Source organism: Pogoniulus pusillus, chromosome 20 (genome assembly GCF_015220805.1).
Source record: "Pogoniulus pusillus isolate bPogPus1 chromosome 20, bPogPus1.pri, whole genome shotgun sequence".
In the NCBI taxonomy this organism is placed as follows: Eukaryota; Metazoa; Chordata; class Aves; order Piciformes; family Lybiidae; genus Pogoniulus; species Pogoniulus pusillus.
In genome coordinates this window covers 13,154,324-13,177,500 of record NC_087283.1, presented here as the reverse complement: position 1 = coordinate 13,177,500, position 23,177 = coordinate 13,154,324, and the positions used below count along the sequence as shown (strand labels likewise).

The 23,177-nt window shown below is 39.1% G+C and overlaps 1 protein-coding gene across 16 annotated transcripts in view; it reads left to right on the top strand.

Annotated features, from left to right (window-relative positions):
* Positions 1-23,177, top strand: part of ZNF536 (zinc finger protein 536) — a 351,072-nt gene that overhangs the window by 121,237 nt on the left and 206,658 nt on the right. Inside the window, exon 6 of one of the 16 annotated variants that reach the window (XR_010306045.1) lies at positions 8,724-9,406. The exons of the other annotated variants lie outside the window; for them this stretch is intronic. The gene's annotated coding sequence lies outside the window, so the exon portion shown is untranslated. Of the gene's footprint in view, positions 1-8,723; positions 9,407-23,177 lie in introns of those variants that run through there. 16 annotated transcript variants of the gene reach the window in all.

Here is a 23,177-nt window from a genome sequence, read left to right as displayed (position 1 = left end):
GCAGATGCCAATCCTAATACTGTCTAAAAGAAAATCTGTGCTAGATAGACTGAAAACTCGGCTTCTCCTTGGACGTTATAACAACAGCCAGTTCGTGCCTTCTTCCCAGCTTTGGGTGATCCTCAGTTTGCTTCCCTGGGCTGCATTGTATGCTCACTGGATGAGGTGTTGGTCCTGTTGAATTTGGTGGCAGCACTCCTGTTGACTTCAGGGTGAAGCAAATTCTCTCATGAGGCATTCCAGTTCCCTCACCCTGCAAGAATAATACACTACCTGTTTCAGGCCCACATGGAGCCCACTTAACCATTTCCAGCAAGTGCTTCACTTGCTGATATGTGGAGTTAGCAAGAAGTCAAAGCCACATCTTAGACTAGTCAAGCCTCTAGGAGTTACTGTGTTTCACTGTTATGGTCTAATAGGCAGGTCAGAGATGCTGTACTGACGTCATTGAAGCTCTTTTATTTTTCCTGTTAGTGAAGGTGGTTTGCTGGAGTACTCACAGATCATATACCAAAAGGCAGAAGCAATTATATAGCAAAAAACTATCTGCAACATCAATGAGTGTACATGAGAAGTGTTTATGAATCTCTCCTCATCACCAGTCTGAAGTAAACTTTTTGTGTAGGTTTCCCTCAATGCAGTTTCTTTCCTGGGACTGATAGCTTCCCTGTTATTTTTCCTAGACTATTTATGCAGAAGGGGGTCTAGATGGAATAAAGCTTGGATTATTGTTGCTCCATTTCACTCTGGTAAAAGTGCTACTGGGGAGAACACAGGACCCTGGCTGTCCATGTTCCATTAGGTTTGTGTTTAATTATGGTTCTTCATTTTTCTCCAGGCAGTCTCCAGCTTCCTGGACCACACAGTAGAATGTTTAGCTGGTCATTTTTTTTTTTCCAGTCCTGCTGAGCACCCTCCATTCCACCTAAAGTGAATGGGAATTGCTGAAGCTCAGCACTCTCTAAATAAAGGCCTCTATTATCGATGTCACTGTTTGAGATAATAACTTGTGCCATGCATAAAGAGTGAAATCACTGTGCTTTTTTAATTCCTTCATATGAGATTTTGCTACTCTTTTTACTTTTCTCTATTGCTCAATGGTCCAGCTAGATAGCATGGCTTTTGAAATAGGCAATGCCTTCTCTAATTAGGCACCATTGCAGTTACTGATGGATTCAGACAATTTTGTGCTCAAAGTTACTGAATGTTGGCTTTGATCAGCCTCTGACTGTGATTGGTAGCAGAAGTTCTATCCATGCTTCATGCAAGTCACCCAAACTTGGTTATACAGGATTGAGCTAACAGTCTCAAAGAAAAAAAAACAGTATTAAAAATCTAAATGAACCATTGTCAGAATGTACCATGTGCATGAAACCCAGACTACCTGAGTCCTAGAAGAGGAAGGAAAGTGTAGGAAAACCCGTTTCATTTGAATTGTAAGTATGTGGTCAAAGATTGTGCTGCAAAAAAGCTCTGTATGCAGCTGGATTCAGTACAGGTGGATTCCTGCTGCAAAAGCCACTTGTCTTCCCATCCTGGCTCTACTACCCCATCACTGTGTGTGACATCTAGAAAAAGGTGTCAGGCTCAAGTAAGCAGGATGCCTTTAATGACCTCTGCAGCTCTCTCTCTGTGTTCTCTGCACACTTCCTAGATGACTGTCCCACGCCTCTCCACGCTGCTTCTCTCTGTGATGCTCACTGCGTCAGAGCTCACGGGGAGGACACTGAACCTGTGTGACTGTTGTACTGGTGCTTTCCCCATAGGTATTTTGATGAATTTGCATTAGGTGATTATCCCCTCATGCATGTCTCAGGAAGGCAGGTAACTCCACATTGTCAGTTTTCCATCTGTAGCATGTGGATAATTATACTTTTCTGCCTCACATGGGTGTTGTGAGCACTAATTAGTTAATGTCTTTTCAGCACTTTTATCACACAAATACTAAGCAATTGTTGCTGTAATTATTATTTCTTACTATTTTGTTGTTTTTCAAACAATGACTTTTGAACACTCAGTTACATCTTTGAAAGTGTAACTTTGTATACATCAAATGACAATGTAATGGTGATGCCAATTGATTGCTTTAAAAGGCTGATGCATGTTTTGCGCCTGGCAATTTGCAAGGCCACCCCAACTGGGGCAGTGTTTTCTTTAAAAATATGCCTCTGAATCACCAAGATCATACCACTAAACACAGAAATCCAGTGTTTGTAATATAATAAAGCATAACACGGTTTATATTAGTTGATTAATAGTGCATGCTTTGGGTGTGCTGTGAGCACTGGAAAAAACTCAGTTGGCTAGAGGGAATGTGGCTTTGGACATCAATGGCTGAACTGCAGCTGTGTCAATTCAGCAATGCGGTATTGCTGAGTTTGTGCCAAAATCACTGGACTTCTGTAGAACTTTAGGTTCTCTTCAACTCCCCATTTCACTGGAACTTAAGAAAAAAACCCAACAACTTAAGCAAAACAAAGAAAAGATGCAGCCCTCATGTTTCCTGTGGTTCAGTGTAGAAAGCATATGCCTAATAAGGGGCATACAGGGGATGGTGAGCCTGGTCAGAATAGTGCTTCCTTAGCTACAGAATCCAGCCTGAAGATTCCCTAGGCCTTGGGATTTTCTAAGGCCAAGGGAATCCTTTGTGCTCTCTATGACATGACTTTTAGGTCTGGAAATCCTGGTTTTGCTCTAGGGAACTGAAACACAGTAGTTTGTTTTTTTTTTCTCAGATGAGGAGAATCCTGATGTGGAGAAGATGAGGTTTCTTTTTTCTGCACTACTGCTGTTTTCCATACAGTCTGAGGAATGTATATAAGGATAATTGCAGAAAGGGTTCAGTTTCCCGGGTGGAAAGAACAGACATGGGAATAAAATTATTGTTCTGTACAGCCACTTGGAACTGGATGCAGAACAAAGCAGAACTCTGGCAAGCATCTGAAGAACTGATTGATGATGGAGCACTGTGAAGTGAAGGGGTGGAGGCTGGCAGGTAGGGATGGGCTGGTTGGGAACTATAGGAAGCTGCAAATCATCAACTTCTGGTCCATAAAGACCAGGAAAAAGGAATGCAGCTCAAGCCTTAGCCATCTTTTTCTTGGAGCTTCTCTAGTTTGCATGAAAGTATGGCTGTAATTGGATTAGAGTTTGTGTGGAGGCACAGAGCCCCTGTGCATATGTCCTTGACTTGCTATCTGTTTCCCTTGGGGAGCAGCTATGAATTTTGCTGGTGAGGAGAGGGCCGTCATGGTAGGCTGCTGGGAAGTGTGCTTTCCAGTGGGACTTCTGAACCGTATCACAGATAGTCTCCTGCTCCATGACCACACATACAACTGAAGTGGCTAGCTCTCCCAGAGCAAAGGGGCAGTTCTGTCTAGCATATGATGACACAGAACAAGGGGACATGGGGGACTTGTGGGTGAGCAAGGTGTGGGATTCTTGACGGAGATGTTGTGGAGAGGAGGGCTGGGGCAGAGCTCAGTATGACAGGCTGGATGAGGCTGCCAGGTTAGTCCTTTCAGCAGAGCGCAAATGCTGCCCTGCTCAGTTGGATGGATCGCATCAGGATTTCTTTCATTCCCAGCCTTTCCCATGGGATTTTCTGTGGGAAGGTATGATCTCCTCCATACAATAAGCTGTCAGCCTTGTGACAGCTATATAGTGCCTGGACTGGTTTGTCTGCAAGTGAGGATTTTCAAGCTAAATCTGTTTCTTACTGAGGATTGTCTGGGAGTGACTATGAGAACAGAAGTACCCTTTCTTGAGGATTATTTTGGAAATGTCTGTGTTTGTAGAGTGAGGATGCTGTACGTGATGTAGATAAATAACACAGGCAAGTTTTGCAGCTCTGATGTAAACTGGCAAGGTTTTCTTGCAGAGTTGGAGCTGCTCTTAGAAAATTCTTAGACTTTGGTAAAAGCAGCTGTAAAAGCAATTCAAAATCTACAGTTAGGATAGGAATAACTTTAAGTTGAGCACTTAATTAAACACAGAGTATATATGTTTTTTAAAACAGGACAACTCTCATTTGCTTGTGCTTGTATACACGCTGCAATATTTTATGGTTTGCACCTGAAGTCACTTATGCCCTATGCCCAGCAGCTGTATGAATATCCATTTATGTGACCTTGTAATCAGTTTATTAGTGTTTTAGTGAGTTGTTACTGTTACTTTTATCAGCCTAAGCTACAAGAAGTTAATATCAATAGACTTTCATAAACTTAGATTGAGTGCAGTAGTTCACTGAAAGTTACGAAGCAATGAAGATGGGGAAAAAAATCTGCCATGTTTGTATCCAAGGAAGTCCCAGCATAAGTAAGAGCTTTGTTGGTTTTGGTTTTTTAAAAGTGTTAATTTTACAATTCTTTTTATAATGTGTTTTCAGAAAGATTTTGTAGTAAACCATCAGATCCCTTTTCAGGGAGAAACCTTTTAGTATATTTTAGAGCAAATGAGTACTTTTTCTGGTCCCAAAATGTTGTTCGTTGTTATTTTCCCCCACAGCTACGTTGAGTGGTCTGGCAAAAACTATTACATCTCTGTATAAGACTTGCCATTCTTAGAATAGACTATCACAGTTCCAGCAACACACCTACTACATACTTTAAACAATTTTAATTGATGTCAGAATTAAACGCCCTTTTAAAAATAAATGCATGAGTGGATTATCTAGAGAGAAGTTTTTCAATACTTGCAATTGTAGCAGGCAAAATTTATTAAGAGGCCATTGTCAGTACTTCATTTTGTGACTGTGATTAGATGTTGCTTTGTTGTGGGGGAAAAAAGCGTGAGTAAAAAGCCAACTTTCCAATGCATTCCCAACTGGTAGACTTATGATATTGTGTACCCATATCATAAAATAGCAGATCATCCTATTGCAAAACAAAACAAAACTCAATTAATTAAGCACTTGTTTCTTTTTATATTGTTCTTACAGTTTTACAGCTTTAGGAAGGGACAAATCCCATGGTGTAGTGCATGAGCATAGCTGAAGTAAAAGTGGCCTGCTTTTAGTTTGAGGGAGAAGCACAGTAATAGACTTGGTTGTTATTATAGAAACTTTATTATTATTTGTATATAAACTACCTAGGGGCTTAAACACAGAGCAGCTGGGTAATTTAGCTAGCTCCTGGATCCAGTCTAAAAAAAAAGATCTATATCCACAGTAGGAGAATGGTCATAGCTGAGAAACTACTATATTTTAGACTGCACCACACCTGTGGCATGTTCACCATTATAAGCTGTGTAGGCTGTAGAAAACATTAAATCCTCTCATTACTGCCTTACATAAGAGACACTTCAAGCAGTTCCACATTTATCTGAGATTACCAGTTAAACTCATTAAAAAGCAACTAGGGCTTGTTCACTCAATTGGATGTTTTCAGGATTTTGGTGTGCTTCTTGATTAACAACAGTATGTCTTTGATTAGGGAGATGACATTTTTGGGAAGATTTACCCTTTCTGATTTCTTGTTCACTGAGCAGGTCTGAGGTGGCAGGTATGTTGTTAACTCACTCACCCTTTGGTGGCAAAGCTGAACTTGTGAAAGTGGAATTAGAATTTTAAATTTTTTTTTAAGGAAGAAATCTACCATTAACACTTCAGGTTCTAACCGAGCTCAGGCTCTGGCAGCAATTGCAGGCAACTGATGGAATCAATTGTTTGGAAATCTGTGTGTAACCAGGTAGCTGTACACTGAACTTCCTACTAACAGGGTCCTGGTTTCCTTTGGCTTTTTTTTTTTAAACTTGTTTTATTCTTTCCCACATGACATTGCATGTTTGTTGCTACTCACTAAATAAAGCCTTGCCAGTTTCTTTAAGTCTGTGGGTAAAGTTAACCTGGTGTGTGTGGTTTCACAGCAGTCAATGGAGCCATATTTGTGGATTCCTCTGTTCAAAAACATAAATGTTTTGGGGATGAGAGCTGACAGTTGTGAGGTTCCATAAACAATTGCGAGGTGGTTCTTTTGTCCTAGGAAGTTATTGTCTCTGTAGCCCCAGTACAGGCTTCTGGATCTGACTCTGGCCAATATGAGCGAAGACATTCAGGCACTACTGTAATACAAATAAGAATAATAAGGGTATTTAACATCACTTTTTTTTCCATAAATCAATCAAAAAAGTCAAAGCAGCAGGCATAACTAATATTACTTACAGTCAGATAGGGCTACATCTCTTTCATAAAAAGTGTTTTTCTGCAATATTTAACCATTGTTGGCAACAATCATCAATATTAATCCTTAACAGCAACATGATAACCAAGCTAGCAGATAAAATGGCTGTTAAAAAGTAGGAAAAAAAGGAATAATAGGATTGTGGAATTTTAATATTCTCCAGCTATTTATTAAAAAGTGCTTATTTTGTATGTGTTTATTTCTAATAATCAACTGTAACATTACTTTGCAAAAAACTGTAATTGCTTCTTAATTTCAAATCCCAGTTCCTTTGTGCTGTATACAAAGGTAGGATATTTCTGTACTTATTGTTCACAGCACTCTGTGTAAAAAATCACGTTCATTTCAAGAAGCTGTTATGGTATTGATTCTGGTAAAGACTTCCATTAACTGACCAATCTAAATCTCATAAGTGATGTCAGGATAGTTATGCATTTGCTTGGTTCAAGTATTCAGCCATTATGTTAGAATGCAGGCAGTGTCTGAATATGGCTGTTAAATTATTTCTAAATACCGAACCAGAACAGCTTAACAGTTCTGCAGTTTGAGACTGACACAAAAATGACAATCTGCCACCTCTTTGTTTTTTAAATATTAACGTTGTATTGGGATAGTATTTTTGGAGTAAAAACCTGTGGCACGAGAGGATAAGTGACATAAACAAAGGCAGCTGGGCTGCATGAAATAATGGAACAATAAGGCCCTTACAGCCGTTCTCATCACTCCAGTATGTTAATTAGCATTCTGTTGTGGCCGCAACACTGAAAACATGTAATCTGTATTGGTGTACTGTACAGCTGTGAACACACATTCTTTTTTGTTAGTCCCTAGAGTTAGCCTTGCCATTGGCATATGTGTGTGGGCCAAAAGTCAAACCATCACCACTAAAAGACCATGCTATAGAAACAAGAGATTTTCTTTTATTTATTTCCATCATAACCTGTGATGTAATGTGGTTACACAGCTTCTGTCTGCTCTGAATTTTTTTTTTTTTACTGTTTTGCATGTGTCTCTATATAAATGTGTGTGTGTGTACATGCATATCAGCGTGTGCCTCTGTGTGTGTGTGCAAAGATGTGTGTCTGTCTAAGGCCAAACTAATCATTTGAAGTAAGTGATTTAGGAAGTTAAAATGTGCTTTAAATAAATAAAAGCTTTTCCCCCAGTAGAGTAGTTTAAAAAGTCTGCCATGAGGATGAATAAAGCTGTATTTTCCTTTTCATGGTTACAGCTAGTTTGATATTTGTAATGTTATTAAAGAAAAATAGTTCAGAAATCATCAGTGTTTCCGTGAATTCAGCTTACAGGCATGGGGTGCCTGCTTTTTAAAGTATTTTGATACAAACATATAAAATATCAGTGAAAGCAAAACAGATGAAGTATGATTAAGGAAAAAAGTTTGCCATTTGGAGTTTATTTTGAAAGAGTTCATAATACCATAGGCAAGATCTCAGCCACTGTAGCAATGTTAACTTGACCAGGAGTTAGAGACCACCTAGCAATGATTTGGGCAGATGGAATTGGTTCCCCATTTGAGGGGATTGGCATTTTTTGGTAGTGCTCCTGTAATTTAAAAGCATACTGACCTTTTTTCATGCACAGGTATTTGCCTCGCAAAGAAGCCTATCATTTGGATCATAAATTAGATCAAGAAATAAAATTTCTAGTATTTTGTCTTAAATGTAGATTTATGCAGCAAATATTTACTTGTCAAACCTGTTTGCTGTTCTCCATGTATTACTTTGTTGTGATGATCTCTGTACTCTCACACATGAAAAAAAAGAGAGGAATTTTTTTTCTTGTGATGCTCTTGGGTGAATGCATCCTTTATCCATACTCAGATGATAAGAGTGAAGGCTAAGCTCATATTTCTGCACTAATCTACTTCAAACCTGATCTTGAAAAATTACCCTCATTGAACAAAGAAAACACAGCATTTAAGTCACCATGCTGATCAAATTTGGTTCTGCTTTTTGACTGTGAAGGGAACAAATTGTTTGGTGATTCTGTGATGCAAACCAGCATCCACTAGGGAACCAAGTTTTGGAGATTTGTTGAATCTCTCTCTTTCTTCTCCAAGTAGATTGTAAGTGTCCTAATGAGACAAATACCTTATTATAATACCCTATTTGCATGCAAAATAAAAAAGGTTTAAAAAAAAAGCCAAATACTTAATTTTGCTATTGATACTGTGCTTTTAGGTTACTGATGCTAAATATTTAGACTTCGAGCTTGCATTACTGTTTTTATGGAAATAAAATTCAGGAATTCTGCTTTAAAAATTCCATTTCTACAGAAACAAAATGCAGGCTGTCAAAAAGGAAATAACAACAAAAATGTTAGTAGCTGTCTGAATTTGTCTTTATAGTGGTAAAAGTATATAATTAATAGAAGAATTTTAGCTCCAGATGTGGCTATACTATAATAGAGCCTTATAAATGCTACAGAAAGAAAAATTGCTTGGAACGAATGAGAACCAAATCAAGAGCACACCTGGGTTTGACAAAGATTGCATTTACTGACTGCTGTGCTATCACATTACAGAGAAAGACCAAGTCTTTGGGAGCAGCTGTAGAGAAAGGCCTGGCAAATCTGCATGCAAATAGCAGCACATTGTTAACTTAATCAGATGCCGAGGAAAAGATGTGCCAGACCATGAGGATGATCTATAAACAAGTACAGAGTCCAGAGAGATTGTGAGGGCTAGGCAGATTAAAAAGGTATACCACAAGGGTTCTGTCCTTGGGTCAGATTCTCGTCTTTTATGTTGCCTGAAGGTTACTGCCATTCAAACTAACTTATCACAGTGTTTGTTACAGCCCATTGTAGTAAATTTGTCAAATAGTACTGGGTTTGTTCCTTGCACGGATATAAATAATTGCATATTATTTTGGGAGTTTGGTAGCTCTTTGTTCCTTGGTGGTAGAGATACGAGGAGTATTTTCTGAAGGAACAGTACGTGATTTCCTAACTCCCGTTAAATAATATTACTGTATAAATGTCCCAGTGTCACGAGATAAGAAATAGTGTGATACACTGACAAAGAGACAGATCTTCCATTAAAAGAAAACCTTACTTATAAACTGAAGTGCACTGACAAAAATGGTTTTAAGAAAGTTGGACACATGCTCTTCGTATCATTTATTAATATTAACGGGAATATATGTTTAAAATATTCTGTAAGTCTAATATCATAAAAAAATAAAGAAGTAATACTATTTAATCACCCACAGCTTAATAGTGCCTTAGTTGTTTACTGCCATTGCACTAATTGCTCTGTACTAATGTGTTTTTGTGTGATTTCCAGTAGTGCTAAAAGAAATGAGATCCATAACCAATTAAATATAGTGTTTTTATGTTAAAAATATATCTGCTGTAGACTAGCAAATGAGCAGTGATATTCTTTTAAAAACAAGAGAGAGTTGGCAGTTGGGTAGCTGCAGAGTAATAGATATTTTTCTTTGCGTCTCTTCCACAGTTACACTGGAGTAATCTTAATGGATAAGCAAACTGCAGAGAGCTGAGCATTTTATATTATATTATGGGCCAGAATCTGTTCTCATACAGCTATAAATCAGGTATAACTTTATTAAAGACAGAGAATTTACACCCACCCAAAAGAAATGGTTGGAGGGCTTTTGTTTCTGTAAATGGCTTTTCTATTTCGGAAATGTAACTTTTACAGTCTGAAATACAGATTCATCTTGTGCGAGCACCCAAGCATAAGCATTTTGGCTCTACCTTCCTTCTGTGTGGCAAACTGTAGACAGGACCAACTGTGCTGGGCAGGCAACACAAGCTGGAGGAAGTGCTTTGGGTCCCTGGCTGTGTCACAGGGAGCAGGACAGAAACGATGTTCAGAGACTTGTAGGAGGGGAAGCAACACCGTTTATATACTGTAGCGTACCCTGCCAGAGGGTTAATTGAGTAACATTGTTGTTGGCTCCAGAAGGAGCTTGCTGCCTGAGACAGGGCACTGCAGTGGAGACTGTGAGGGTGAACGAGGTGAGGGGAAATTGAACATAATAGCATTAATAATAATAATTAAAGACTAAGAGTAACAAAAGAACACATAACTAATATACCAGTCTCTTGCTTTTTATTACAAAATTAATATTAATATGAATGCTATCAGAGCTATTCAGTATTAAACTAGTAAGACAAAAGCAACATCGTAATATATTATACAGTATATTACGGGATGTTTTTCTGTGGATTTTGACAGGCTGAAAACAAATAGCACTATCAAATACTCTCTTTCTAGGTCTTCAGCACAAGGCCCTCAGTCAACATAGGATGCCCAGACCCACAGAGCAGAAATGCTCTCACTTTATATGGGGGGAGGTAATGAGATCAATTAGATCCTCATCCATTGAACTGTAGACAGCTGTTGGTGCATAATAATCATCATTAGAGATGGGTGAATGTGGGATACTTGATTTGCCAGACAACCCGAAGGTATTCTAAAAATGCCAGACTTAACTCTTGAGTATTTTGACTACTCGAGGCCAATATTTTCTCTGAAGTCTCTCCTGGGACTGCTGATCATAAAAGAAGAAAAAGGTACATCTGAGAACAAGGAGAGCTAGAAGGCTGCCAGGCTGTTTTCCAGGGCTGGAGAAAGTTGAGCGGATAAACCCCACCAGCTGCTATGTAAGCACAGCCCTCTTCAGGACCACATGGAGCGTGTTAGCCACTAACCCCAGCTTTAGCTGCCATCCTGACATAAACCTCAGCAGCCATGCTCATTACCTAGCTTCTTGTTCTCTCTTCAAGATAGTTTCATGGAAAGTGTTGCATCCTTTTTAGGTTTGAGTGATTTCTCTCTCAGCCCTTCCTGTAGTTCAAATGTTGCCTATTAATGGGGATCCCCTGTATTCTGAGTGCATACCTGTGCAAACAGCTTGTGTTAATGAAGTTAGTGTGATTTTTGACATTGCTTTTTGGAAGATGTGCAAAGTAACCTTACCAATATTTTAGTCTGAGTCCTAAAACTACCAGTAGACTTTATGAGCACCACTAGCATGTCCAGATGCAGTCACTGTGGTGTTATCTGCATTGTTCATGGTCATTAATTTCAGACTTTTTGAAGCCTAAATAAATGCTTGTAGCATTTGATACTTATATGTTAAAAACATTATAAAACCCTCTTAACTGATACTGTAACTTGTATACATCCTTGCAGCTCTGCAAGTTCTGCACTTTTAACCTTTAGAGTAAATGTGATCTGTGTTACTACTGTTTGGTTTTGATTTGGCAGCATAAGTAAGCTATCCACTTGTTTTGGTAGGCTTCATCATTCTTTCGTACTCCTTAAAATAAATGTGATTTGCCAGCATGATATGATGGTATTTCCCTGGGTAGGTCATGTTAGTATTTATGGGGGTTTGATAAAAACAGCCCAGCATTCATGGGATAGTAAGAATTAGAGTGAAAGCAAATATAAGCAAAAGAGAAAGTGGGAGATAAGATCTTCTGAATATAATCATGAGATTTAGACAGTACTTCTGGCATTTACTTACATCCTTTAGTGCTATGGCCTGACATCTAGGTCTAAACCCATTCCCGAGGTCAGCGAGTGTATAAGTGAGCAACAGATTTGGCCCTGTTTTGGAAAACAATACTTAGGTACCCTGCCAGTTGCCATGAGGATTAATTTGTTGATGTTTGCACAATGCTGAATGTATAAAGTGCTGTATAAGTGTTCAGACGTATGAAGTCCCCATACATCACTTGGGTATCCTTGATATTAGTACAGACTGATTTTTACTCTTACAGACCAGTAGAGCTTAGAAAAAAAGAAAAGGAAACAGATATTATGGTTTCAGCAACTGGCAAAATAAAGCAACTGGCAAAATGTGCTCTATTCTACATGCACACAGATAATATTTGGGTAGATGGTCACAGGGTACCAATGTGCAAATATTTATCTGTTTGCAAAGAGAATCTCAGCCTTTATTGCCCAATGCTGCAAACCATTTGTCTTGTAAACACCATTGGATTTCTCATATGCATTAACACTATTTTTAAGATTTAGTGTCTGTGAGAAAAGAATCTTACATATCTTTTTAGATTAAATTGACTGTACTGGTTTTATGGCCTAGCACATTTTTGGTAGATCAACTATTTGATTGCACTTGAAGATTCATCTGCATAGTGGTCTTTGCTCAGATTTGCTTTCATGAGGTGTGTGAGAACAAATTAAGCTTGTGCACTTAAAACATACTGAATATCTGATACGATGGCTAGATAGCAGGTAATAGGAATCTCTTAGTTCTCTTTGATGGTTGCACTGTCATCATCAGTTTGGTTATAGCAGCTGCTCCTTTCTTCCTGGTCGGTTTTATTTCCTGTTCTCGAATAATCTCTCTCATTCAGAGGAAGGTAGACAGCCATCTTCTTGAAAGCTGGTAAAATGGGATAAATTAAAGTGATGAAAGACAGCATGAAGCCAGACGTTCTTTCTGTCCAACATAGCTGAACTAGGGCTCAGACATGACTTCAGGGATGTCACCATGCTTTTCATTAATGAAGTAATGAAGTATCATGAGATGGAATATCACTATAATCTGGGGAAGAGCTAGTGATGGAAGTTTCTTTTGGGCTGTGAAATTTCAGTACTAGCATTAATCTGAAGAGATTTTACTTCTGTGATTCTGGATTATTCAGTCTGTTCTCAGCCTCAGTAATGGAAGGCAGTGTGGAAGCTGCACAAGTGCAGCAGCATCATCTGTAACAGTGCCTTAGAGGGCCTTTGTGTACACTGTGCACAGGACACTGTCAAACTTTGACCTCAGATCTGGACAAGCAGGTGAAGCTTCTGTCTGCTTTTGGTTTTTATCTAATGCCTAGCTCTTAAGTCACTGTGTTATGTCCTGTGGAAATGAAAAGAAAATCTACATGAGGGCAACAGGCTAATGCAAGATCCTTATGATCACACCTCTCTGGTGCTGTTTGATTTCAAACGGAGTTTCCTTTCCTTCAGTTTTTCTTTGATTGCTCCTTTTCACTGAGTGCCTAGCTCTAACCCTGAGTGAATGTATCTGATAGGCAGTCCTGCACTGAGGCCCCAGTAGTGCTTGGCAGTTATGGCTCCTAAGATGTAAAAGAACATTGTGTAGGAAGAGCAATGGTGTGTGGTCAGCTCTGTTTCTCCTCTCATTCTTATACCATAAGTTATAACATATTTTGGTCACAGTGGAGAGCAGTTAGTATGAACCAAGCAACATTATGGTTATAACTGGTTACAGGTTACAATTACAACAGTTACCACTGTGAGGGAAATTAATTGGCGATATTTTCTTGATGTTTTCTCCAACTACAAGAATTAAAAGAATAAAAGCTCTTTTATGTCCTTCCCCCACCACTCCAGCTCTTCCCAGGTAATTCCAGTCATTCATCTCTCCAGCTCAGAAGCATTTTAAATTAAGCTAAAGTGGGAACTGTTCATTACCAAATAATTATAACTGGAAGCAAAACTTGAAGTGTTGTCTCCCAGGGTGATGCAGTTATTCTTGGGTGTCAGGGTGGATCTCCCTCTTCTTTATGCCCACTGTGTCCAGACATGGAGAGCAGCTGCAGTTTGACTCCAAAGTACAGTATTATGGTATTCTGCTAGTATCAGAGATGGAGCATTATGGAAGCAGTGGGGATGTCCCAGTATCTAGACCAATTGACTCCATGTGTGTCCCGATATCATCGATTGTGACTGAAGCTGGTGTTTTTGTGGTCCATAATGTCTAAGCTTCTCTCAGGTGACATTCCAGTTTTTGAGTATATATTACTCTAAAGTAAATTAGCATTCATAAAATACAAGGTACAGCACACATTAAGCCAGAGCTGCTGTCAAAAGCAGAGAATGTGGAATTTTGTCTTCAGTTCACCTGTCTGTATCGATGCATGGATGTGAAGTGTTCCACTGTGCACAGATGTTGTCCATTGCAGTTCTCTCCAGCAGAAGAGCCTGAAGGTTGTTTTAGCACTAATGAGATACATGATGTTTATAATATTTGCAGTCTACTCTGCAGCTTTCCTGTGGTAGCATCCATTGAGCACAACTAGTACAGCACTAGAGAACAAGTATAGTGTGTGGGACTTCAAAATGTCTTCTTATTCAAAATTATTTAGTAAATGATGCAAAAGCATACTTTGTTGTAAACAAACAAAATTCTATTAATAACTTTATTATTTTTTCCAATTATTTTGTTGCTGAGTGTGCTTCTGTTAGCAAAGCACCTCTGAACAGTATCATATTGCTTCCTGTGTTGATCTGGGACTTGTAAGAGGCTAGATCATTATCACTTATCTTGTAAATGTTTTGTTCTACTTGTGGGTACTTGTTTGTCTATCTTCACCGTTCCTGAAGTTTCACCCAGGCTGCACCAAGTAAGGTCTTAAAGATGCTGCTGGCACATTTTTTTCATCTAGACTTTCTTCCTACACACAAATTAGATTTCTTTGCAGCATTCTGGTCAAAAGCCACTACCTAGCCGTGATCTATGCTGCAACACACTAAGTCCAGGTTCTGTGCTCTCAGCGGTCCCTGTAGTCCAAAGCAATGGGTATCTTTTTCCTTGTAGTTATGACACACTTTGAATTCTCATCTGTTATCTCCACAAAAAAATGATGGCTCATTTTTCAGAGTACTGACTGGCAAGAGTTTTGTGGATGACTGTTTTTGATTATGATTATTTTTGTAGATGGGTTATTTGCTTTGCACTTCAAGTGCTCCCCAGGCTTTGACTCCTGATGTTGTCCAGGCAATTGAGCTGTTATACTATAGCCTGTTCAAGTAGTCTCATGGGAGACTGTTTGCCTGCTCACTCACCTAAATTGGTGTTAGTGTAGTGTGTAAAGTGGTAGTATGTTCCAGACCAGGGGATTTACTTCTTTGTTTTACCTCTTTAGAAGTTGCTGTTGTTGGGTGGCTGCTGGCATTCTGCTGGATGACTTTAGAAAGACGTAGCCTGCCTGAATGGATTGTGGCACTACTCTAAACATTAGAGGTAGAATTGCATCTGGTGTCTGTGGTTGGGTCTTGTTCTGTCAAAGCTAGAAAAATGCTAATTGATTTGATAAGCAGTTAAAACATCCTCTAAAATGGGAGCATGAAATAGGCTGGATTTGTACTCGGTGAGAGCTCTGTAATGGCAGAAGTGTGCACGATCAGAAATTCCTGACCTCTACCAATGGGCTGTTGGCCCTTCTGCTACTCAGTTTTTGCTGTCATCAGCTGTGCTGCCAGTGTCTGCTCTAGCCAACTCTTGTAAGCTATGGCCAGCTTGCTGGGAGTAGAGACCACTGGGCTTCTCAGTGCAGATTTCAAGCAGAATGGCAACTGGCACAAAGCTCTTGCCTTGGCACCCTTCAGTCATCCAGGTTCTGTTCTTTATCCCTCTCTTCCCAGTTTTTCTCTTGTCTTGCCAAAGATATGTGGCACTAGCAGAATCTTCCATTCTGGGCAATTATTTTAGGTAGTCTTTGCCAGAAGACCCAGAATTAGGGTTTTTTTCTCAAATTAGTTCCAGAAAAGAATCTGAGAGAAGTGAGACAAGAGGATGGATTTGTCAGCTTTGGTGTTGGCACTTTTAGGGCCATCTTTGCTGGCATGTTTTTATTACCTTGTGAAACTTCAAGGCAGTCCAACAAAGAACTGGTTTCTTTTGGGATTGCAATCCCTGTTCTATCAACCCAAATGACTTGCTGCTTTCTGAAGAAACCAACCAATACTAGCAGTAGCTTCTTGAGAGAGGTTTCTCTGAAAGCAGGCTCGACATGAAGACAGACTTTGGATATATGTGGGTTTTGCTGAAATTTGTTTCACTGAACAAAGCAAATTGGGAGCATGTTACTTTTGGGACAGAGAATCTGATTTGATCTGAGATCCTTCAGTGACCTTCCAGAACTGATGATTTTCTTTCCTGTAAAGTTTGTTGCCCCCAGACCTCATTTCAGAACTTGAAGCAGAAGTTGAGAATTTTTGCAGTTCTTCTGGCAGACCACAATTTGCAGTTAAAGAGTACATTTAGCATACTAAATGTGGGGTCAACAGGCAAAGAAGAAAGAGGTACCTCCTTACAATCTTTGGACTGCCTTAAAGAAAGCAATGAATTGTCCATTATTTATTTCTTCTCAGTTTTGATAGGAAACCCTAGGCATTTACGCTCCCTGGCTCTGGCTGTGGATATGAACTACAGGTTCACCCGGAAGGCTGTGAAGCCTTGGCTCTCAGTTGCCCAGTCTGACCCTGCAGTAGGTGCTGAAATTCTGCTTTACTGAAAGGGAGCACAATCATATTAAATATTCTGTAGAAAAATGGGGGGGTGTCCCTTTAAAAGCACTGGGTTAGTAGCAGCACAATTAGACTTTACTGTCTGTAGTTCCTACTATACCTCTGAAGCACTTGTATGGAATGGATGCTTCAAATTAAGTATGACCTGGTTGTCCAATCCCAATTACCTAAAGAATCCCTCAATTTGCTTAACAATTCCCTCACAGCTATTATGGCTCTGACTGATTGTCCCCAGGACTCTCTTAGGCTTACAGCTAATGTAATTGATTCTTCAGTAGTAGCCTGAAGGGCCATTTGGCTTCAACCATGGTCGGGAGATATTTTTTTTTTTAAGCTAAGTTAAGAGAATGGCTATTTTTTATAGTCGTTCTGGTTTTGGAGGGTGAGGGTGGAGTGAATCATCTGGACACTGCTTGGAACAACAGTCTCTGCCAGATGGGGAAGTATTTTCCTTGGGCTCTGTTAAATTGGCTTTGTATAGAAGGTCTGTGTAGACTCAGATTTGGGTAGGTATTTCTGCAATAAGGCACAACTCGTGGTGACGTTATGGTGATGTTTTCCTCTCTTTCTTACCACTTTGGCTAAAAGAAATAATGTTTGAGGTTTTTTTCCTGCACCTAAATAAATATCAGTAATGAGAGATGCACCACTTCTGTTGTGACAAAACTATCAGTGCTCAAATGGTCTCATTCAGGGCACAAGAGTTGATTATTAGCTTCTGTAAGAGGCCTTTGACACTGTGAAGTGGACTGTCTTTTCATCAGCAAGAACTGGATTATAGAATTCAGTAGACTGTCAGAAAATTTGTTAGTGAAGGGTGCTCAACACATCTCATGCTATCATGTTGGGATCTTACATTGTGTTGTAGGTTGGTTTTGACAATTTCAGTTTTCACTGGGGCAAAAATAGATAACTACAAACACAAAATTCCATCAAAAAAATTTCTGCAACCCTTGGTCACTTTCCCCTCCCCCCAACGCCCCCCTCCCCCAATCCCATAAATTCATAACTAGAAGACCCAGTGGAAGTAGCAGGAGATAATTTTAAAATGGAGAAAAGGAAATAATTCCTGACACAGTGAGTAGTGAACTAGTGAACTTCTGGAACTTGCTGTCAAGGGACTTTGTAGAGGCCGACAGCATGAGCAGGCTCAGAAAGGGATTAGACAGATTCATGGAAAACAGCTCAATAAACAGATAATAGTAAACAGGTCAATAGACAGCTAAAAAAATGCCATAGCTTTGAGTCATGAAGGGCACTAGCTTCCTACATATCTAGAACATTAGAATTGGTGCTTGAATGATAAAGAGATGCTCAGATTTTCGAAGGTGTAGCTGCTATTTCTCAGTTTCTCAGTTCCTACCGGACTGGGCTGATGGGAAAAAAAAATCCTGGGTTTACATTACTGAGGTAAACTAGCACCTCCTCGTTTTTAATCTTACATTTTCTTTGGAAACAGAGATGCACTTTGCCTGGGAAACAGGAGAGGACAACTATTTGATTGGTTAGGTATGAGAAAGGAGGAGGAAGAGAAAGGGAACTGGAGTCTGCCTGAACACAAGAGTCGGACTGAAAGCTTAAATAGTTCCTTTTCTACCTAAGATCCATAAGGAAGGAAATTACACCATTAATAAGGATTTTGGAATCAATGATTCACTACAAACATGGCTGAGTTTCAGTCTCTTCAGCTTTGACAGTCGGTGGCAAGGCTATGTTCTCAAAAATGTCTTCAAGTCCAGAACTGTACTTAGCATGTGCATCTTAAGACAAACACCCCTGACTGGGCAATGGAAAACCTCACTGCAGTATTAGTGCTTAGTGATGAGAGACTTCCTCTTCATTTTCCACTCCTCCAAAAAAAAAAAAACTAAAACAAAGGGAATTTTGTGCAGAATATATGTTGTATGTATCCCTTAATGCATTTTTAAACCAATGATGTCAACATTAATTACTAAAATTGTGTACATGCCAACAGAATAATGCATGGTGCTTTCCACCTTGCTTCCATGTGCAGTCCATTAATTAATGTCTTTAGAAAATGAAACAATTTAGTCTTGATTCCTGTAAAATGTGATTTTGGAAAATGTGCTCATGACAAAGCAGCAGAAATGGCAGCGCCCTTTAGTGATTCACTCAGTATAATTTGGATTATAGAACACTACTTTTTCTGCACAAGATAAGATGATACTGTCTAAAAGTTAGGTTATCTATGTCTCCCTCTCACAGAAAAGGCATAGGGATCTTGGGAGGATTTCATGCTCTTTCAAGACAGGTATCTAACTGAGATGAGATGAGATGCTGGAATGACTGCAGATAGGTGAGCTCGATCTTGTCCTAACAACAAATAAAATAGAGTCTAGATTAAAAGCAGAAAGTGAAAGTCATATCATGTGCCAGGCCAGACTAGAGCAGTATTTCTTTACAACTTACGTTTTCTTCATTGGTTGTTCTGTACGTGCAAAAGAATTCTGCATCTGTATGAGGTTTCAAGAGTGTTAATCAAACTTGTTTGTTTCCTGCTTGAAAATTCACTTTGCCCTCTTTAGCTGGCAGAAATTTTCTTTCAATTGATGGTTTATAACATGCCAGTGACCACTGGCACTCTAACTTGTAGAAACATGAAATACGCCAGAACACAGGCCCTCCCTCCTTCCCCCCCAATATATTTCGGGTTGGTGACATCTCTCGCAAGCAGTGCTGATATTTTGTAGGCTTAATTTAAGGAGGTATTGCAGGCTGGGCTTGACTTCAGGCAAATTCAGACATTTCATGCAAAGCTGCAGAGTGAAAATCAGCAAGTATCCAGTAGTAATATTAATGTACCCATTGTGCGCATTCTGCTTGGCTATTTGAAAAGTGTTTTATTGTACATGTTTCTTGAACTATCTTCCTTCTGTGGAGGAAGTCTTCCAAAGGAATTGATACCTCTTGACCTTTGAAAGAGCCCTATAAGTATCCCAAAGATGTCTGGTGCCTGAGAGGAAATATGTTATCCGGGATACGTAGGAACTGTCAGCTCTTTGCCATGGAATATCTTACACCGGAAATAGAAGGCCTGATGATAGAGTTGAGAGTGGATGATACATAGAAATTCATCTGGGAACTTTTGAGGAGAAATGTGTATTCATTTTTTATTGTGATAGTTTCTTCATGAAATAATTCACAAAAGGGAAGAATGCTTGTTTTGTTCATAAACATTTCTGTCAAAGATTCTGTTATTGTTTGTAGAGTAAACTTCTGGATCCAGGCTTTCTAGGGGCTTTCCCTTCATTTAGGGGATACACAGACCTGACTGAAGAGTGAGTTATAGAATAAGTGTAGTTTGTGTTCATTTTTCAGTTGTGATACTACCCACTATTGTACTTATGTGATATCCATAGACAAGGCTACAGCTGAGCAAGAAGTATTTAGTGTTGTGTCTGCTCCCTGTGCCGCCTGTGTGATGAGGTGCGTACTTGCAACAGAGAGCAGATTCATCAGTCTGAACCCAGTTTCTGCTTGCTGTGTAGAGCAAATGAGAGATACAGCAAGATGTTTAAATATTCAGTTTAGTCTCTAAACAAATTAGGAAAATAATTACAATTAGGACTACTTCCCAGTCTATTGTTGCTTTCTTGACCTGTTTTTTCTACCCTGTATCACTGTGTCCTCTAATTCTGTTGCATTGATGTATCCCAAAATGCATTGAGTTGATGGTGGCAGTGCCACTGATGGGAGAGTATTCCACTATTAGTGAAATAATGCACAAAGAACTGGAAACTCCTGGGGATGTTTTTTCCATTTTATTTTTTATTTTCATTCATCAAACCTTCTACAGCCAGGCAGTAGTGTATAAGGTGGGACTCCCTGTTCTCCCTGTATCCTAACTTCATGCTCCATTGCTACTCAGTACTACTACAGAGAATTTTCTTTTTACCAGAAAAGGGTGAAACCCTTGCCAATCTGTTAGAGTGAGAAAGACAAACTGTAGAACAGTGTGTTGCTGTAGTTAAATGATGTGTGACTTACAGTGAAATTGCACGTGAGTGGGTTTTTGCTTTAAAATGGTTTATAAGTCATATGTTAGAGTACAACATTGTTCAGTTTCTAAATTTATTGAATGTACTTTTGCAGGGGAAAAAAGGTTTAACTATAAGTACCTACCTTGATTTTTTTTGTGTTCTGTGTTAAAGTCTGCAAAGAAAGATAAAGGGTAAGGGTAAAGGAAATATTTTCTGGTCTATGTGGTTGGCATTTGCATCAGTAAGTCCCACATATGTATGGATTCAAGTCCCAGCCTGAGATCCATATATGGGCAGAAATATTTATTACTGATTCAGCATGGGTTTGGAGTAAAGTTCATGAAGGTTATTAGTAAGATTGTCATCGAGTTGGTTTTGGATTGGGTTGATGAGGTGTATTTTTTAAATGTGTGTCTCCTGCTTTTTTCAGTCATGGTGTCCCTGCATATCATGGAGCACATCACACTTTGTGATTGGTTGCTTTGATTTCTGTTATTTCTGTTTTCAGCCCATGTCCCGTTGTGCGTTTGGTGGGACTTCCATGGTGAACAGGCCCTAGGGAAAGTTTTGTAGCTTCCCATGAAAAATTTAACACAGGTGTTTAGTTGAATTGGCAAAACAAATTGCAGTTTAAAATATGTGATTTTTCTGAACTCCAGCAAAAACTCCACAGACTCAAGCAGTAAGTACTGATCGCACACCCAGAGTACCAATTGTCAGCTGCCGTATCTGTCTCTGTAGTGGTTCCTGCCTCACAGCATGCACGAAGTGATGTATTAGTTTAGCCCTAATGAAACCAGTGAAATATGTCTTTTGCTGAAAGCTGCACTAAGTTTACATCACATTTGCCAGGAGCATGTGCACTAAAAATTACTGTGAATCAGTTAACTTGTGCTAACATGTTACTTTGTGATAAGTTGTTGTGAACCAATTTTCTGATCTTCTGTATCTGTGAAAGTTATGCTGAATTTAACTTGACTTTGGAAGGTTCTATTTGAGATGAGAGAATTCGGTCTCTTGCTATTCTTTATTAGTTATAGGACTTCGAATGAGATCCATGCTAGCAGTAGTGCAGCTGGGGGTTTGGGATTTTATTTTAGTAACTTCATCATTCTGACTTAAAAAAAGCTGAGTTTTAAAGTGGGGGGGGCGGGGGGGGGGAGGAAGAGAAGAAAAAAGGTTGAGATGGACTACAACACTGGCAGAGAAGTGATGATAAACTGCTTTTAGAGTTGAGAGGGAAGAATACAGACAATCTTACAGAACAAAATGTCCAGTGGACAAAGCCAGTCCAGTTCTCTACATTATTGCGTATCGTCTCAAGAGAAATTCTGTTTAGGGAGGATTTCATTATACCAGCTCATTCCAGGTTAGTCCAGGTATTTGAAAATAGCACTATTAAACCAGATCTTACCCCTTTGTTTGTCTCTCTCAAAAACTTTATTGTATTTGTTGCAAGTTTTGCAAGAGATCTGAAAGTTGCTGTGCTTCTCTGATATCCAGAAGACTTTCAAAGATGTCAAAGAAAAATTGGTCATGTAAAAGAAAGCCTGAAAACTTGTGCAGTTTGGGACATCTGTGATGTTTGGGTAGTGTTTGTTTGCTTCTTAAAAAAATAATCTTGGTTAAGAAATGTAGTTCTTTAAGAAAGTTGTATTGTAAAAGACACATATTAGTAATGTTGGAAGTAAGACATATTTTCCTAATACATTGGCAGAATTCTTCTAGATCAGTTGATTGTAAATATGGCCTTAAGGATAGGAGGACCTTTGGTTTCACTGCTGTACAAATGCCATTTGCTTAAGTTCAAGTTGTTCAGGTCTTTTCAGCAGCATTTCAAACTTTATAGTTGCATTACATTGATGCTAGTATTTGGGGTGCCTGTTTTTTACTTCTCTGTTTGAAATTATTAGCTCCATTAGTATTTTCTGTGAAAGATAAAACTGAGCATGAGTGAATCTTCATGTGGCTAAAATTGTATATTATGTAGGATAGCAGAGAGGGTCACTTTCTTCTAGTCTCTTGAACAGAAGATGGGATTTAGCTTAAAGTCGAGCATTTGGAAGTAGATAAAAGTTTTCCTTTTTGATTCTAACAAGATACAGAAAAATACTCTTCATGCAAGAAAGTATGGCTCGCAAGTGAGAGTCCACTTTTTAAGTGTGTTGTAATACTGAGGCAAAAATAAATCTACAATTGTGTTTGAGGCTACAGAAAAGTTATTCCTGAGCAGCAGCTTGAGATGCTTTTCTATCAGATGGACAGTTTGCTTATCAGTCAGATACTTCAGCCTGGGCATGAGGAGAATTCTTCTTGACCAGGAAAACAGGAATCAAGGATCTGCAAAGCTTCTTGCAACATCCCACACTGCTTTCTGCCTCAACACAAGGCACCAGTCAGTGTGGTGCAATGCTGATTCATTTTGGGTTACCCTCTGTAGTAAAGCTTCAGTTGCTCTGCAAATTAAGCAAGACATTATAATTTCTGAAAACTTTAACAATATCAGCCGACCAGATTCCTGAGAATAATAGCAGTGACCAACTGTGCAGGTCAGAGAAGCTGTGCCTGTGTGTTTGTGAGGGCTTCAGCTCTCCTCTGAGAATTTCAGACAGAAGCTTCTATTAAAGTGCAAAGTATTGTTATTATCTTTGTCCTTTATACATATTTAAATAGTACATGATAATCATCTCTGTGAACTCTTAACTA